Below are 19,464 nucleotides of genomic sequence, written 5' to 3'. Positions count from 1 at the left end.
CTGGTGATTGGCTGTGGTGTTGTGTAGGTTGATTGGTCCCACTGTGTGTCCATCAGTGTGTGTCTGCACCATGATATACTGGTGTATATTATGACATCCCCCCTTTTATATAAAAAAATGTGCCTGCGTGACAATAAATAGTGTGTGGTGAATGTTCCTGACTATGTGTGTGCAAAATATTTACAGGACTATGTACATAAAACTAAGCTATTTACATGGGAAGCTGCCTGGTGCAGGAAAAACAGTGTGTCACTCAAATAACGAGATGAACACTATATACAAACCATCTGAACGATTAAACGGAAGAACAGAACAGACCAGAGAGTCCATTAGTGCACAAAGTTCACAAATTAAGTCTCTGAGGTGGGCGACGAATTCTGGTTGACCGCCTCAAGGGTAGGTCAGGAGCCACCGGCTGAGGAGCGGGCTGGACTGCGTCAGAGTGAGGAGGATACAGAGTAACCGGAATCTCCGCATAGTCCAGGTCAGGGACAACAGGAGGGCGTGTCACTGGTGGAGGATCACGTAGCGAGCACGGAATGAGACAAAGGGCACGTTGATTACGGCGCAGAATGGAACCATCCGGTAGACGAACCAGAATTGAGCGGCGAGCCACCTGCCGAAGAACCACAGCAGTTGCAGACCAGCCACCATCCGGAAGATGGATGCGGACGTTGTCATGTGGAGCCAGAGCAGGGAGATCAGCTGCACGGGAGTCATGAGCCGCCTTGTGCTGTGCACGAGACAGTTGCATTCGTTGAAGGATCGGAATGTGGTTGAGGTGTGTGACGTGAATGGACGGCACCGTCGTCCTCAGGGTGCGACCCATGAGCAGCTGGGCTGGCAACAGGCTAGTGGACAGTGGGGCGGAGCGATAGGCCAGCAGGGCAAGGTAGAAGTTGGATCCTGCATCGGCAGCCTTGCAGAGGAGCCATTTGACTATGTGGACGCCCTTCTCCGCTTTGCTATTGGATTGGGGGTACAGGGGACTGGATGTCACATGCACTAAGTTGTACCTCCTGGCAAAGTTGGACCATTCCTGGCTTGCGAAGCAGGGGCCATTGTCCGACATCACAGTGAGTGGGATGCCGTGTCGAGCAAAGGTGTCCTTACAGGCACAGATGACTGCAGACGATGTGATGTCGTGCAAACGTACTACCTCCGGGTAGTTTGAAAAATAGTCTACAATCAGAACATAGTCCCTGCCCAGCGCGTGGAACAGGTCGATGCCGACCTTGGACCAAGGGGACGTAACCAACTCCTGGGGCTGTAGGGTCTTACGTGGTTGGGCCGGCTGGAACCGCTGACAGGTGGGGCAGTTGAGCACTGTGTTGGCGATGTCGCCATTGATACCGGGCCAGTACACTGCCTCTTGGACCCGTCAGCGGCACTTCTCAACGCCAAGATGGCCCTCGTGTAGCTGTTCCAAGACAAGCTGGCGCATGCTGTGCAGGATAACAATGTGGTCCAGCTTCAGGGGGACACCATTGACTACCGCCAGATCGTCTCTGATGTTGTAGAACCGCGGGCATTGGCCCTTGAGCCACCCGCTGTTAGATGGCACATGACACGCTGTAGCAGGGGGTCAGCCGCAGTCTCACGGCGAATTTGGACGAGGCGTTCATTCGTGGCCGGTAGATTGGAGGCCACGAAGGCCACATGGGCGTCAACCTGGCAGACGAATCCCGCTGGGTCACACGGGGTGTTGACTGCCCTGGACAGAGCGTCGGCTATGATCAGGTCTTTGCCCGGGGTGTATACGAGCTGGAAGTCGTATCACCGGAGTTTGAGCAGAATGCGCTGGAGGCGAGGCGTCATGTCGTTCAAGTCGATATGATCCCAAACAGCATCTTGTTGTAACAATATCTGCCAAAAGGGGTGTTAAAGGTACACAGTTTCCTGCTGGATCCGTCTAGTTGAATTTGCCAGAATCCTTTCAATGCGTCAAGTTTGGTGAAGAGCTTGGCGCGAGCCATCTCGCATGTGATCTCTTCGCGCTTGGGGATTGGGTAATGCTCCCTCATTATGTTGCGATTCAGATCCTTTGAATCAATGCAGATTCTGAGCTCGCCGGAAGGCTTTTTTATGCATATCATGGAACTGACCCAATCGGTTGGTTCCGTAACTCTGGAGATCACTCCTTGGTCTTGGAGGTCCTGCAGCTGTTGCTTGAGGCGGTCCTTGAGGGGTGCTGGGACTCTGCGAGGTGCATGCACCACAGGCGTGGCGTTCTGTTTGAGTAGGATCTTGTAAGTGTATGGGAGCGTGCCCATGCCTTCAAAGACGTTGCGGTGCTGGTCGATGATGGCGTTGAGTTGCGCCCTGAAGTCAGCATCTGAGTAGGCAGATGCGTCATCAGGAGAGAGATAATGAACTCTTTGAACGAGGTTTATCAGCTTGCACGCCTGTTACGCCAAGCAGAGAGTCCTTCGAGGAGCCCACAATCTCGAAGGGAAGGATGGCTTTTCGTGATTTGTGCGTCGCTTCAAGTTGGCATGAGCCGGTAGCAGGAATGATGTTGCCATTGTAGTCCAATAGCTGGCAGGCCGATGGAAGAATAGTTGGTTTGACACAAAGGCTTTGGAAAGCAGACCATGCCATGAGACTGGCAGAGGCACCAATGTCCACGCGGAATCGTATTTGGATCCAGTTGACCGTCAGGGTGGCACACCACTCATCGTCTGGATCGATGCTGTATACCGACAGCGGCTGGTGTCTTTGCTTCGGGTACAGCCTGTTTTTCGTTACGACACCGACTCGAAAAGGCGCCTTCGGGTCCTCGGTGTCACTGCTGTGCGGGAAGTCAGAATCGGACTCGGCGACCCGAACATTCTTGTGAGACTGGCTGAAGCGATATGAATTGGCAGGCTGAGCTGCTCGACAGCAGGCAGCATAGTGGCTAAGTCTTCCACATCGTAGGCATTGTCGAGATTTTGCGGGGCATTGCTGCTTTAAATGGGTGGAGCCACAGTTGGCGCACGTTGTGATGTCAGCACGTTCGCTGCGCCACTGCACATGCGCGGTGCGGTAATGCGTGGTGCGCGCCTGCGCATCACGTTCCTCCACGTCGCCGTTCCCTCATTTGGTGCATACAAGCGTGGGAGTCCGCGAAAAGCGCGCGACATGGCCGCCCTCATCTAGGCTGAGGCCCTGGATGTGCTCAATCACTTGGACCCGTTCCGCCTCATGGGGACCTTGCCGCACCGTTTCCGCCGCTTGTATATGAGAATACCGACTGGTGGCATTTTCATGTAGGACAGAGGTCTCGATGGCGGTCGCTAGGGTGAGTTGCTTTACTTTGAGGAGCTGCTGACGTAGGGAGTCCGACTGAACACCAAAAACGATCTGGTCGTGTATCATGTCGTCGGAGGTGGGCCCGTAGCTGCAAGATTGTGCAAGGATGTGGAGGTGCGTTAGAAAGGATTGGAAAGGTTCGTCCTTACCCTGCAAACGCTGCTGGAACACGTAGCGCTCAAAACTTTCATTCACCTCTACGCTGCAGTGAGTGTCAAATTTGAGGAGAACCGTCTTGTACTTCGTCTTGTCTTCATCATCTGCAAAGGTGACAGAGTTGAAAATGTGGATGGAATGGTCCCCGGCCGTGGAGAGGAGAAGAGCAATCTTTCTGGTGTCCGAGGCGCCCTCCCTGTCCGTGGCTTCGAGGAAGAACTTGAAGCGCTGTTTGAAAATCTTCCAATTGGCCCCGAGGTTGCCGGCGATGCGGAGCGGCGGCGGCGGGCTGATATTGTCCATGTTGCAGGATGACGGAATGCTGGCGGAAGAGGCAGATCACTTGCAGGTAGGTCTAATAAAGTGCTAGTATGCAACCACGCCTGGTATCATGATGTGTTGGGTGTTCTGGATCACATACAGGTCACCAACACTTGAAGTCGTGCAACACTATTTTATTAAAAGGTTAACTATTTAAACATACTTGAACTGTGGGTAAATACGATACTAGCTTTAACTAAAGACCTTTGCCTTGTCCTAACCAGTTGATGCACTCAGCACATGGTGAATGTCTGTGTTGCAGGCTGTGAGCTCCACTGTGTGTCCATCAGTGTGTGTCTGCACCATGATATACTCGTGTATATTATGACAGGAATCACCGAGCAGCAATGTGTAGGAGTTTGTAACTATCGTGTCTGTCTGACTGTAGTATTTTTCTCAATCTCAACCACACACACTGAGATCTATTTTCTGCACAAGTCAATTCTACTAGCCCCAGGAAGGTCAGACTTACACTGGTAAATTACATGTCCCTTAGCAGCTTGACAGGTGTTAAATTCTGGGACGTTGTTTCATCATTCTGTCATATATTGGCACCCACACACTAGGAATCTACAGTCAAGTCACTCAGTTCATTGCAACACAGCAGCAACATCAATAGCTTGCAATTATCATTGCACCTTGAGCATAATAAAATCTCCCAAGGCACCGTACAGGATCATTATCAATAATGTTTGACACTGAGCCACGTAGGAGGATATTAGGGCAGATGACCAACAGTGTGGTAAAAGCAGTAGGTTTTAACAAGCATTTGAAAGGATGAAAAAGAACTACAGAGTCAGGGAAGGAATATCAGGGCTCAGGACCTCAGCTACTGTGGGCGCAATCACCAGTCGTGAAGTGAATAATATTGGGGACATGCAAGAGCCCAGAGTTGGATGAGCTCACATATCTCAGAGGGTTGTAGGATTTGGCGAAGTCACTGAAATTGGTAAGGGGTCTGATAACAAGGCTGGGAATTTTTAAGTAGATGCATTCTTTTAACTGCCGGCCATGTGTTAGTCAGGGGTGATGGGTGAATAGTTTTGGTGTGAGTTAGGATAAGGAACAGTAGACTTTGGATGATCTCAAATTTACAGGAGGGTAGAGGTTGATAGGAAGTCTAGAGGTAACAAATACATGGAATGAGGGCCTCAGCAGCAGATAAACTGGGACCGAAAGGAAGCAGGTGATGTTTCAGAGGTGCTGCCAGGTGGACTTAGTGCTGATTCATCTATGTGTTCTACATTCATCTCAGTCTCAAATATGACGTCAAGGTTGGGAACAGTCTAGATCTGGATTGCCCAAACTTTGCGACCCGCGGAACTCCTGGCGACCTCCCAAGAGCACTGGGGAACCCCAAGCATTCGCATAATGTCACCGCCCCTTTTTTTTGCCACACAGAAAACAAATGTAAACAAGACTTTTGTATCTATATCTGCATATATTAGGAATTAGGGTGAGGCACACAGTCGCAAGTACATTCACCAGCTACATGCCCCTCACATTTACCCCTGGCTCAGCCACCCTCCCATGGCCCCTTGACATTAATCCCTGGAATAACACCCACTTTAGAAGTGGGTAATCTGGCAATAATTATAAATTTTCTCATTAAAAAAACACTTAAGCCCTAGCTTTTGTCATTTTGTATGGGAGGAATGATGCTGGAAAGCTGACCCTCACATCAGACACACACAACTCTTTCTCACTCACACATACACACACACGCACCTTGCTCTCTCACATTCACACACTCACGTCTCTCTCTCACATTCACAAACACACACACACTCACCCCCCTCTCTTACATACCCCACTCTCTTTCTCACACACATGCACACGCACCTGTCTGAGGGCCAAACACCCCTCTCACACATACTTTTCTGAGGCAGAAACCCTCCTCTTCTCTCACACACGCCTCCCCAAGGCCCAAAGCCTCCACTCTCTCACACACGCCTCCCCAAGGCCCAAAGCCTCCACTCTCTCACACACACCTCTCCAAGGCCCAAAGCCTCCACTCTCTCACACACACCTCTCCAAGGCCCAAAGCCTCCACTGTCTCACATACACCTCTTTGAGGCCTCTCACCGCTTCTCGTTGCCGTTTTTGCCGTCGGCTCCATTCTCAGATCAATCCTGGCTGTTGACTGTGCTTTTCTGCCCAGCAGCAGCGAGATGGAATAAATCAAATGGGACAATCAGAGCAAAGCTTCTTGGAGCACTGGATGATGATGATCGGCTGACTAATCTATTTCATTGCCATAATTATTTTTGAAATTGGTCAGTTGCCCCTTTCAAGCTGGCGTTTTACTGATCACGTAGCAGCCGCCAACACCACAGACCCATTGGTACCATTCACGGACCCCCACAGAGGTCTGTGGACCCGAGGTTAAGACCCCATGGTCTAATTCGTCTTGAGACAGTTGGCAGGGAGAGAGATGTCGGGTCAGAATGGTTGGGAGTAGGGGTGGTGTTCTTGTGAGTGGGAGGGTAGTTCTGCAGTGTCACGCAGCCTGCTGAATCCAGAATACTTGTTTAAAACAGAAACTAATGATCCACTAGAACATGTAACTCCTTACCCAGCAGCTCCACAGGGGATCCCCACTCACCTTTAAACCTGCTCGGGTAAAACCAGGAAGAAGGCAGGATGACACTGGGAATCTGATCCATTGTCACTTCGGGAATTTAACACCTCACAAGGCCCCAAACCCGTCTTTCCTTGTCTGTGAAAATTCCGCTCAATTGGTTTCGGTCTTCCCAATGTTTAGTTGGAGAACAATTTCTGCTGAGCCAAACCGAATATTGGACAAGCAGTCTGACAATTTAAAGAAAATAGAGGGGTCAAGTGAGAACAAAGAACAAAGAAGAGTACAGCACAGGAACAGGCCCTTCGGCCCTCCATGCCCGTGCCGACCATGCTGCCCGACTAAACTACGATCTTCTACACATCCTGGGTCCGTATCCCTCTATTCCCATCCTATTCATGTATTTGTCAAGATGCCCCTTAAATATCACTATCGTCCCTGCTTCCACCACCTCCTCCGGTAGCGAATTCCAGGCATCCACTACCCTCAGTGTAAAAAACTTGCCTCGTACATCTACTCTAAACCTTGCCCCTCGTACCTTAAACCTATACCACCTAGTAATTGACCCCTCTACCCTGGGGAAAAGCCTTTGACTATCCACTCTGTCTATGCTCCTCATACTTTTGTAGACCTCTATCAGGTCGCCCCTCAACCTCCGTCGTTCCAGTGAGAACAAACCAAGTTTATTCACCCGCTCCTCATAGCTAATACCCTCCATACGAGGCAACATTCTGGTAAATCTCTTCTGCATCCTCTCTAAACCCTCCACATCCTTCTGGTAGTGTGGTGACCAGAATTGAACACTATACTCCAAGTGTAGCCTAACTAAGGTTCTATACAGCTGCAACTTGACTTGCCAATTCTTATACTCAATCCCCGGCCAATGAAGGCAAGCATACCGTATCCCTTCTTGACTACCTGCTCCACCTGTGTTGCCCCTTTCAGTGACCTATGGAACTGTACACCTAGATCTCTCTGACTTTCAATACTCTTGAGGGTTCTACCATTCACTGTATATTCTCTACCTGCATTAGACCTTCCAAAATGCATTACCTCACATTTGTCCGAATTAAACTCCATCTGCCATCTCTCCGCCCAAGTCTCCAAACAATCTAAATCCTGCTGTATCCTCTGACAATCCTCAACGCTATCCGCAATTCCACCAACCTTTGTGTCGTCTGCAAACTTACTAATCAGACCAGTTACACTTTCCTCCAAATCATTTATATACACGACAAACAGCAAAGGTCCCAGCACTGAACACCACTAGTCACAACCCTCCAATTAGAAAAGCATCCTTCCATTGCTACTCTCTGCCTTCTATGACCTAGCCAGGTGATGATTAGGTAGAATTAGGTGTCATCAGTGTAGATTTGGCACCAGATGCAAAATAGGAGAGGGCCATGACATCAACAGAAGGGAAATGTGTCATGTTATCCAGTCTTAGTTTCATTTTTACTTTGAGCAGAGCGCACACACATACACACACACAGCTCTTATCACCCAATGTGTTGATTTAATTTATTTGGGTTACCCGAAAGAAGCATGCACAGCTCAGTTGCCTTCAAACTTTATACCTATGTGTAAATGTTCTCATGTGCCTGGTCTTAATAAACAAACCCACAATGGGGTTAACGCCATGGGTGACTCAAGAATCTTCATATTAAAGTGAGACTAACTGTCTCGCTCTAATCTGCAGATTTGCTAAAAAAGTGATTCCGACCACAACGGGCGGCATTCACATTGCAACATCTTACGAGATCGCATTAGATCTCGTGAGGCATTGTGAGCCGGATAGATCCTGGGTGCAGGGTCTCTCTGTTTTTCAAACACAGTGTGGCCATCAAATCGCTCCATATCTAGTACTGTCAATGAAATGTATATTTAAAGGTTACCAGCCAACTCTATTTCACACGCTTCCTCCACCAACCTCTGGAAAGGTGAGGGGCATAAAATTATAAAACAAACTTGCAACACAGAACACTGGCATCGCCTTGTCAAGTTACTGTTATTTTTTTTTGATAGCCTTGTATGTTTGATGTATTGATGGATTAGTTATTCCAGGCCGATTTCAGTGGCACACATTCAATAACTTTCTGCCAGGCTCCGGGTTGTCTGCTCCCCTCTTGCACAACAAATGTCTTTCAAACAAATATTCAGTGACTTTATTTGACATTGTCTGCACCATGGGGAATGGATCTTGCATCAGAGAGTATGTTTGAAGGCAATAATTTTTCAGTGTTCTGGTATATTCATGAAACAAAACTTTATTCCTGATGGAAGACATTTGAACTTGTTGCCTTGTTAAACACTGTATTATAGATTATTCTCTACTTAACATACTCTGAGCTATCTCTTCTACACAAACCTGACCTGAGCTATATATTATTCCATATGTAATGTTCCTTTACCCCTACATTACTGGATGAATATTACTTTTGCCCACTCCTTTATTAGCACTGTTCCCTGTAAGATCTGAGTTATTCACAGTCTTCTTGTCCTTCTTTCCAATAGACATAAACCCAGTCATTTCCCATGTGTATATAGTTAAATGTATTCCCATAGGCAGACTCGCAAAAACCAAATCACAGGGCGGTAGGCATCTTCAAATCTTATGAAAAGGAGAAAGGCTTAAAATACTGCAAGAAAAATGAGAAAAGTGATTTTATTTGTGTTTCTCTAGACACTGTCTGATGGATGATGTCTGATTCGAAAGTTAACTTCAGCAAAAACCAATTGTGGCAAAAAATATTCCGTTAAATGTCATTGCAGTTAATCATCTGTGTAAATGTCTGTGGCAGATCATGATGCTTGAGGATGACGTTAGATAACTCATCTATCTGGATGCTATGTTGGGTGGCCTAAGTTCATATCCATCAAACTCAGCAAAATTACAAAGGTTTTCACCCCAATTTAACAGTGCAGGTAATCTACTGAATTTGGGTGATGCGCAAGGTTATAGATTATGTTGGGCAAACGTATAGCTTCCATGATGAATACAAAGATAAATTCACATATCTGGCACTGTCAGTGGAACCTACATTTGAAAGGAGACCAGCTCAGGAACTATATTATGCACGCAACAAATGTCATAGCCAAAATTTATCAATGAGCTTAAAATAGAAGAGAATCCATCGAATCCCTACAGTACAGAAGGAGGCAAAGTGGCCCATCGATTCTCCACCAACCTTCTGAAAGAACACCCTACCTAGGCCCACTCCCCAGCCTTATTCCCCGTAATCCCACCTGACAGGGGCTGGTTTAGCACAGTGGGCTAAATAGCTGCTTGTAACGCAGAACAAGGCCAGCAGCGCGGGTTCAATTCCCGGACCAGCCTCCCGAACTAGGGGTTTTTCACAGTAACTTCATTGAAGTCTACTTGTGACAATAAGCGATTATTATTTTTATTACATTCTAGTCCAACTGACTTATCTAACCTCCCTTTAGACAGCTGGACTGGATTCTCTGTCAACCACTGCCAGCAGCGGAGTTCTCAATGCGATGGAGGTTCCAGTCATGAAATAACGGGATTCGCATCTGTTCTGACGCTCTCATCCCCCACTGGCAGCAGTATGGAGGTTTGCATGTCATGCCAGTGGGAAGATGAAAATGGGTCGCAATGGGGGGTGCTCTCTTATTAGGGGGGTTTCTGGTGGGGGCCTCTGGAATGGAGGTTTCTGGTGGGGGTCTCTTTTATTGGTGAGTCTCTGGAGGGGCTCTCTCTAATGGGTGTGTCTCATGGGGGGTTCCTTGGGGGAGAGGGTCGAGTCATCTTCGTACTGTTGAGGGGTGGGTGACCCAGAAAATTCCATGGTGGGGAGGATAAAATTGCTTTGCAGGGAGAGGGGGCCAGGCGTCGGTCCTCGCTATCAGGCATCCCGCTCAAAATGGGGGCCCGATAGCGGGATTCGCAATGGATCCATTGCAATCCACATCATACATAAATTTACAGCAAGAGATAGTGAATCACATTTGGATTTGCGTTCCCAGCACGGGCGCAAATCAGAGGTGATTCACCTCCAGCGGGAGAAGTTTCCCAAATGGAGAATCCTGCCCCTTATCGCCACCATGGATGGGTCCTCTCCTACCAGCTCTGCTGGCTGCTGCTCAAATTGGGTGAGGTTTCTCAGCTCCAGCAATCCACCTCCTGACTTCTGTCTCTCCCTCCTGTTGTGAACTATTTTCCCCTACTTAAAGACAGATAATTTGAGTGTAAGCATGTTTGATGAAAGAGCAAGTCAGAAGGTAATTCTGTGTAACTCACCTTCTGACTTACCAAAGCCTGTCCATCTACAAGGCACAAGTCAGGAGTGTAATGGAATACTCTCCATTCGCCTGGATGAGTGCAGCTCCGACAATACTCAAGAAGCCTGACACCCTCCAGGACAGAACCGCCAGCTTGATTGGCACCCCACCCACCAGCTTTTTGCTCCTTCCACCATCGACGCACAGTGGCAGCCGTGTATATCATCTGCAAAATGCACTGCAGCAACTTACCAAGGTGCCTTTGCAAGCACCTTCCAAACTCACAACCTCTCCCACCTAGTGGCTGAAAAGCAGCAGATGAAAAGCAGCAGGTACTTAGGAATACCAATCTGAAATTCTCTCCAGGCCACACTCGATCCTGATATGGAAATAAATCACCATTCCTTCACTGTCACTAGGTCAAAATCCTGGAACTCCCTCCCTAATTCACTGTGCCAACACCACATGGACTGTAACAGTTCAACAAGGCAGCTCACCATCACGTTCCCAAGAGCAATTATGAGGGGCAATAAACCCTGGCCCAGCCAGCGACGCCCATATCCCATAACCGTAAAACAAAAGAAATCAGTTCTGATGTGACTTTCGAGTGAGTGAAAAGTTCACTTCTCCGAGAGGAGTAGATGAGATCATTCATCCATTTCCTACAGTTCAATGTGGTCCTTCTTTGCACCTCACAGGCATTGGCTGCTCTGGTGACCTTCTCCCAGATCACCATGTTCAGACGGGAGGGCCTCCTGCTCCCATGCTTGGATTTTCTTGATGGCCTGGAGGAGAAGCTCCAGGGAGGCATTGCAGAATCGTTGGGACATGAGGACCCTGCCTTCTCCTTGACATTTGTTCGTGATATCCAATGGTCCTAGCACCTTTTAAATATGGCGCCTGGACATGACAATGAGGCAGATGACCTCCCACCATCCCTCCAGGAGATTGGGTGTGATCCTCGTGCCTGCATAATTACTGAGGAGAATAGCTCAAGACTACGCGTGTTCATCCGTCCCACTGACCAGCAGAAGTCACTCTGGCTTCCCGTTCTTTTCACTGGACTGGAGAAATCTATCCTTACTCTTCGAAATGGAAAATTCCAGGTTCAGATTCTGAATTAATCAAATTATCCTTTAATCTTTATTCTGCATCATATTTATGTTATATAATACATATATATATTTTAAATAAAATATTGTTATGTAATATGTACTGTACATCATGGAAACCCTAAAGTGCAGAAGGAGGCCATTCGACCCATCAAATCTGCACCGACCCACCGAAAGAACACCCTACCTAGGCCCACCCGCCCGATCCCTGTAACCCCATCTATTCATTTGGACACTAAGGAGCAATTTATCATGGCCAATCCACCTAACTTACACATCGTTGGACTGTGGGAGGAAACTGCAGCACCCAGAGGAAGCCCACGCAGACACGGGGAGAACATACAAACTCCACCCAAACAGTCACCCAAGGCAAGAATCGAACCCAGGTCCCTGGCACTGTGAGGTGGCAGTGCTCACCGCGGTGCCACCATGCCGCCCCAAGTACAGTTAATACTTGTTTATTGATATATATTCTGATCAATTTGAGGCATTGCATTATGGTGTGAAAACCAATTGTCTTCAAAAGAGAAGAGTTAGAGGGCCAATACATGTCGGCACAACTCAGTCCTGATTGAAGAATTCTTATTTGCTTTTATATAATACTTTTGACAAAAAAATAGGGCAATTAGGGTTGCAAAGTTAATTTGATGAGATCGGTGATGGAAACTTGAGGGTAGTGTCACCATACATGGCAAGATATAATTACCGAGTGAAATGTTTACATTGGCAAATCCCATAATAAGTATGACCTAACCAAATTATAATAAAAGTTAACGGGAACTTAAGTTTTAATATCCTGTGAAATGCATAATATATTTAATGTATAGTTTATGTTACGCAGTTTGTTTAATCTATTGCTTACATAATGTTTATTGCATGATATGTTAGTATATAGTTTGTGTGTACTCCAAAGTATGTTTTATGTTAGTTTCCTTGTGCTAAATACTATAACGTAACAGGAGAAAGCATAGGATGCTGCAAAATGTCTTCCACCTTCAGACACTCTCTTTATTGCCCTTCATAGCAGTAATGCTGACTCTGAAGGGTACAGTGCGCTACTGATTAATGAAGCGCAAGACCAAAAACAAATGTTTACTCATACTAAATATTTGATGAGATATTATAGAAAATAACAATGCTGTTTCTAAGTTTAAGGAAAATATTTATTTTTCTTGAGACCCGGTGTGGTTTGTAAACCATCCTTGTAGTTTATGATGAGAGAACCACATACTTGAATTATTTTCTTGTAACTCAGCACCAGCCATCTGCCTTCTTCATTTAGTATATTGTCGTCCATCAGAGTGAAACACATTCATGTCAATTCTCTATATAGCCAAAAAAAGAGAAAAGAAAGGGGAAAAACACAAGTTAAATGATGTTTACAGAAGTAGAGAGCTGAGGTGCATCCATTACGAATATATAAATTCCATAAGACATTATGACAACATTAATGGAGTTTTAAAACTTTAATGCTTTTGAGATTATATTTCGCCTTTTATGTAAGCACTTCACTTGAGTGTGTTATATGTTAAGCAGCAGAATTTTAAACAGAAAATTTAAGGGAGCCATCAGCAGAGCTTGTAAAGATAGGGGGCTGGATTGTCCGTTCCTGAGGCTAAGTGCCGACGCTAACGGAGGATCCGTGGTGTTTTACGACAGGAAAATCGGTGCGAAACCTGCACCGATTCCACTACCGGTAAGGGGTGAGCCGCGTGAAACACCCATGGAACGCATGGAAAACGGTTGGAGCATCACCGGGTCCATGCTACACATGCGCAGGGCTGACAAGCTGCAGCGGCACATACGCCCACACCCCCACACATGCAGCGATCGCGTCAGCTCTGCTGGACCATGTACCTGCCCACCCCAACCCCACAGCCCACCACCAGACCACTCCGCACCACCCCACCAGACCTGGCCAGAAGCACGGATCTTAGCCGAGTATGCCGGTGCTGGATACTGTCTGCACGCTCGCTCCCTCTCTCCATAGCCGCCATGCCAGGTTCACGACCGTTGAGAGCGCATGTGGCCTGCGCCGTTGGGAATTCGGCCCATCAGAGACAGAGCATCGCGGGTGGGCCCACTAATTACATTCCAACGGGCTTGTGACTGCGCGCAACTGCGCATGGCACGCATCTCAATGACGCCGCTTTTGCAGGGGCGGAGCATCGCGACCCGGTGTCACACCCCGCGGGGCCTGCTGAGATTTCGGCATCGGGAGCCACTCTCCGCCCAATCGCTGTTTCCCAATTTCAGTGCCGGGCAACGGAGAATCCAGCACAGGCAGGTTTCAGAATTTAAATGTAAATGAATCAAAACACCCAAAATGTAATTGATAAAATATCCACGTGCTGAATGATCACTGTAAGTAGAAGATCTTTACCAACTCTTGATATTGGGCATGGATGGGATGGGAAAAAGGGGCTGATAAGTATTCACTGTAAACATTTCATAAATAGTACAATTGTTCGGCAGGTGCCAAAACTTACCATGTGACACTTCAGGTGGTTGATGAGCTCAATTAGTTGGCTGGCTGGTACGTGATGTGGAACAAACCCATCAGCACAATTTTAATTCCCCTACCAACTGAGGTTATCCATGAAAGTCCCATCTTCTCAACCTTGCCCTTCGCCTGAGGTGTCGTGATCCTCAGGATAAATCACCACCGGTCAGCTCTCCCCCTCAAATAGGAGAGCAACCTCCAATCCTCAGGGACTATGGTGACTTTAATTTTTTAATCATTTCACTTAAAAGGTCACGTGTCAGTAGCTCAGGTGTTCTCCCCAGAGAAAAGCATGTAGGAGCTTCTCAGTTCACTTAATAAACTGTTGTTGTTCTAAGTCCTTGGTCGTCAGTCATTGGGTCCGAGCACTTGATTGAATTTTTCGAAGAGGTGACCAGGTGTGTCGATGAGGAAAATGCATTTGATGTAGTCCACTTGAACTTCAGTAAGGCTTTTGTGAAAGTCCCAGGTGGGAGACTGTTGGTGAAAGTAAGAGCTCAAGGGATTCAAGGAAATTTGGCAAATTGGATCCAAAATTGGTGAGTGGCAGGTAGCAAAGGGTAATGGTCAAGGGGTGTTTTTCTGACTGGGAGCCTGTGTCCAATGGGGTCCCACAGGGATCAGTGTTGGGGCCCTTGCTGTTTGTGGTTTATATAAATGAGTTAGACATGAATGTAGAAAGGATGATCTGTAAGTTTGTGGGTGATACGAAAATTGGCGGGATGGTAAATAGTGAGGAGGATAGCCTTCAATTACAGGAGGATATAGATGGGCTGGGTCAGATGGGCTGATCAGTGGTAAATAGAATTCAATCCAGATAAGTGTGAGGTGATGCACTTGAGCAGAACAAAAAAGGGATAATACATAGCAAGACCCTGGGAAGTGCCAAGGATCAGAGGGATCTAGGTGTGCATGCACACAGGTCCCTTAAGGTAGCAGAGCAGTTGGATACAGTGGTTAATAAGACATATGATGGGGTGGCATGGTGGTGCAGTGGTTAGCACTGCTGTCTCACGGCACCGAGGATCCGAGTTCAATCCCATCCCCGGATCACTGTCCATGTGAAGTTTGCATGTTCTCCCCCTGTCTGCATGGGTCTCACCCTGCAACCCAAAGATGTGCAGGGTAGGTGGATTGGCCATGCTAAATTGCCCCTTAATTGGAAAGAAATGGAATTGGGCCTTAAATTTAAAAAAAAGGCATATAGTTTGCCTTTATTAGCCGAGGTATAGGGTTTAAGAGCAGCAAGGTTATGCAAGAACTGTATAAAACGTTGGTTATGCCACAGCTAGAGTATTGTGTGCAGTTCTGGAATCCACATCATAGGAAGGATGTGATAGCATTGGAAGGGTGCAGAGGAGATCTACCAGGATGTTGTCTGGACTGGAGAGTTTTAGTTATGAAGAGAGATTGGGTAGACTTGGATTGTTTTCCTTGGAGCAGAGGAGCCTGAGGGGGGGACATTATTGAGATGTATAAAATTCTGAGGAACATAGTGAAGGAACCTTGGTGGATGGATAAATGACAAGGGGGCATAGATTTAAGATAAGAGGCAGGAGGTTCAGAGGGGATGTGAGGAAAAACGTTTTTACGCAGAGGGTTGTGGGAATTGCCTGAGAGGGTGGTGGAAGCAGAGACCCTCTTAACATTTGAGAAGTATTTAGATGTGCACTTCCCATCCCAAGGCATATAAATGTATGGGTCAAGTTCTGGGAAATTGGGTTAGAATAGTTAGGTGGTTATTTTTGACCGGCGCACACTCGATGGGCCACAGGGCCTTTTCTGTGCTGTGTGACTCTATGTCTGCCTGTAACTCGCTGCCAGAGGAGGTGGTAGAAGCAGGGACGATAGTGACATTTAAGGGGCATCTTGAAAAATATATGAATAGGATGGGAATAGAGGGATACGGACCCAGGAAGTGTAGAAGATTGTAGTTTAGTCGGGCAGCATGGTCGGCACGGGCTTGGATGGCCGAAGGGCCTGTTCCTGTGCTGTACTTTTCTTTGTTCTTTGCTCTTTCTGATTACTACAATTCTCCTCAACAAAAGCCTTGACTATGACCTTGAACATCTGGAAATGGAAACTGAATCATTCTTGAAGACTCACAGAATCTGTCGGATTAAGAATTACTCTATTCGCAGTAATATGCATCCTGCAATACATTAAATTTGTTCCTTCAAACCCCATCCTGCGGACTTCCAATATTAATCTAAGCTCAGACTGCAGCGCAGTACTGAGGAAGTGCTGCACTTCTGGAGGTGTCAACTGTCATAATATACACCAGTATATCATGGCGCAGACACGCCCACGAGCGCGAATGGAGAGAACTCAAAACAAAACTGACCATAGCCCCGGTCTTAGCTTTCTTTGATCCAGCAAAGGTACCAAAATTTCGACCGATACCAGTCAATCCGGCATTGGGGCAGTGCTCCTTCAACGTGATGAGGCCTCATCATGGTCCCCAGTTGCATATGCGTCACGTGCGATGACCCCCACGGAGCAACGCGACGCGCAGATAGAAAAGGAGTGCCTGGGCCTTCTGACCGGTGTGGTTAAGTTTCACGATTATGTCTACGGACTTCCTCAATTCACCGCCGAGACCGACCATCGCCCGCTGGTCAATATAATACAGAAAGACTTGAACGTCATGACGCCTCGCCTCCAGCGTATTCTTCCCAAGCTCCGGCGATATGACTTCCAGCTGGTATACACCCCAGGCAAAGACCTCATCATTGCTGATGCTCTCTCCAGGGCAGTCAACACTCCATGTGACCCAGTGGGATTTGTCTGCCAGGTTGACGCCCATGTGTCATTCGCGGCCTCCAATATACCTGCCTCGGATGAACGCCTCGTCCAAATTCGCCGTGAAACGGCAGCTGACCCCTTGCTACAGCGTGTCATGCGCCACCTAACGGATGGGTGGCTCAAGGGTCAATGCCCTCAATTCTATAATGTCAGAGATGATCTGGCGGTAGTGGATGGGATTCTTCTAAAACTGGACTGCATTGTCATCCGGCATAGCATGTGCCAGCTTGTCCTGGAACAGCTACACGAGGGCCACCTTGGTGTGGAAAAGTGCCGCCGATGGGCCCGAGAGGCAGTATACTGGCCCGGCATTAATGAGGACATAGCCAACACAGTGCTCAACTGCCCCACTTGTCAGCGCTTCCAGCCGGCCCAACCGCGTGAGACCCTGCAGCCCCATGAGTTGATCGTGTCACCATGGACTAAGTTGGGCATCGACCTGTTCCACGCGCTGGGTAGAGACTATGTCCTGATCGTGGACTCCTTTTCAAATTACCCGGAAGTGATACGGTTGCACGACCTCACCTCACCTGCAGTCATTCGTGCATGTAAAGAAGCCTTTGCTCGACATGGCATCCTGCTCACGGTTCTGTCGGACAATGGCCCCTGCTTCGCCAGCCAAGAATGGTCCAACTTTGCCAGGCGGTACAATTTTGCCCACTTGACGTCCAGTCCCCTGTACCCCCAATCCAACGGCAAAGCGGAGAAGGGAGGACATATAGTCAAACAGCTCCTAGGCAAGGCTGCTGATGCTGGGTCCGATTTCTACCTCGCCTTGCTGGCCTATCGCTCCACCCCACTGTCCACTGGCCTGTCGCCAGCCCAGATACTCATGGGTCGCACCCTGAGGATGACCGTGCCATCCATCCATGTCCCAGACCTCGACCACGTTCCGGTCCTTCGCCGGATGCAGCTGTCTCGTGCACAGCACAAGGCGGCTCATGACTCCCGTGCAGCTGATCTCCCTGCTCTGGTTCCAGATGACATCGTCCGCATCCATCTTCCGGATGGTGGCTGGTCTGCAACCGCTGTTGTCCTTCGGCAGGTGGCCCCCCGCTCGTTCCTGGTTCGTCTACTGGATATTCTGCGCTGCAATCGACGCGCCCTTCGTTTCGTTCCACGCTCACCATGTGATCCTTCAGTGTTGCCTCGTCCTCCTGCTGACCCTGCCACGGACAATGCAGAGCTCCCTGTCACTCTGCATCCCCCTGACTTTGACACAGTCCAGCCCGCTCCTGAACCGGCGGCTCTCGACCCACCCTTGAGGCGGTCAACCAGAATTCGTCGCCCACCTCAGAGACTAAAGTTATGAACTTTGCGAACTTATGGACTCTGAATTGTTTTGTTGCTTTGTTTGATCGTTTCCCTGGTTTGTATATAGTGTTGATCTCGTTACTCTTGTTGCATACTGCTTCTCTGCACCAGGCACCTTCCCATGTAAATAGCTTAGTTCTTATGTACGTAGTCCTGTAAATATGTCTTCGCACCCCACACGTAGTTAGGAACATTCTCACCATACATTATTTATTGCCACACACATGTTTTTTTTTATAAAAGGGGGGATGTCATAATATACACCAGTATATCATGGTGCAGACACACACACTGATGGACACACAGCAAGACCAATCAACACACACAACACCGCAGCCAATCACCAGTTAGAGCACACTCACTATAAAGACAGGGGGCATCAGAGTTCCCGCTCATTCAGGATGCAGCCTCTTAGAAAGACAGAGCTTACAGTTTACAGCACAGATCTTCACAATGTGCTGAGTGCATAGACTGGTTAGGACAGGCATAGGTCTTTAGTTTAATCCAACATTGTGTTAACCCACAGTGAAAGTATGTTCAACAGTTCCTAACTTAATAAAATAGTGTTGCACTATTTTAAGTGTTGGTGGCCTGTATGTGTTCCACGGATCCAGAGCACCCAACACAACACCAACTTACAAATGGAATACTAAACCAAGGCTTCATCTGCCTTCTCAAGTGTACAGATATGTCCTGGCACAATTCAATAAAGTGATGGAGAGTACTCCCGTTTTCCTGGCCAACGTTTATCTTTCGACGAAAGCCTAAACCATATGGGTTGGTCACTTATTTCATTGTGGCTTCTGGGATCTTGTGTACAAATGTGTAGTCATATTTCTGCATTACAACGGTACCTCATTGACTGTTAAACACATTTGGACATCCGTGGGAGTGAAAGGCTTCACATAAATACAAATTCCCCCTTCTATCCTTTTAAGATGTAAGTTTTTGAAATGGTTTTAGTCTCTCAGTTCATTCGTCGAACAAAATCCTTAATAATTCAATCTCTCTCTACTTCGAGCTCAAGCTAGTGTTGTGATTTCTGAAGTGCTGGCTTTTTATCAGTCTTCACTCCATGCTAAATACATTTCTCCATAGGTTCAGCTGCTGACTATTAAAGTCTGCAGTGAGGC

The 19,464-nt window shown here is 47.6% G+C and overlaps 1 protein-coding gene and 1 long non-coding RNA gene across 4 annotated transcripts in view; one reads left to right on the top strand and one right to left on the bottom strand.

Annotated features, from left to right (window-relative positions):
- Positions 1-19,464, top strand: part of LOC140418106 (disks large-associated protein 2-like) — a 1,176,606-nt gene that overhangs the window by 878,296 nt on the left and 278,846 nt on the right. The window lies entirely within an intron of this gene.
- LOC140418136 (uncharacterized) overlaps positions 12,894-19,464 on the bottom strand; it is a 112,410-nt gene continuing 105,839 nt past the window's right edge. The window contains exon 3 of the long non-coding RNA XR_011944796.1: positions 12,894-13,034. This is a non-coding gene — a long non-coding RNA (uncharacterized lncRNA). The remainder of the gene's footprint in view (positions 13,035-19,464) is intronic.

Source organism: Scyliorhinus torazame, chromosome 1, assembly GCF_047496885.1.
Source record: "Scyliorhinus torazame isolate Kashiwa2021f chromosome 1, sScyTor2.1, whole genome shotgun sequence".
In the NCBI taxonomy this organism is placed as follows: domain Eukaryota; kingdom Metazoa; phylum Chordata; class Chondrichthyes; order Carcharhiniformes; family Scyliorhinidae; genus Scyliorhinus; species Scyliorhinus torazame.
The sequence above is the reverse complement of the archived record's forward strand: the minus strand, read 5'-3'. Positions and strand labels throughout refer to the sequence as shown.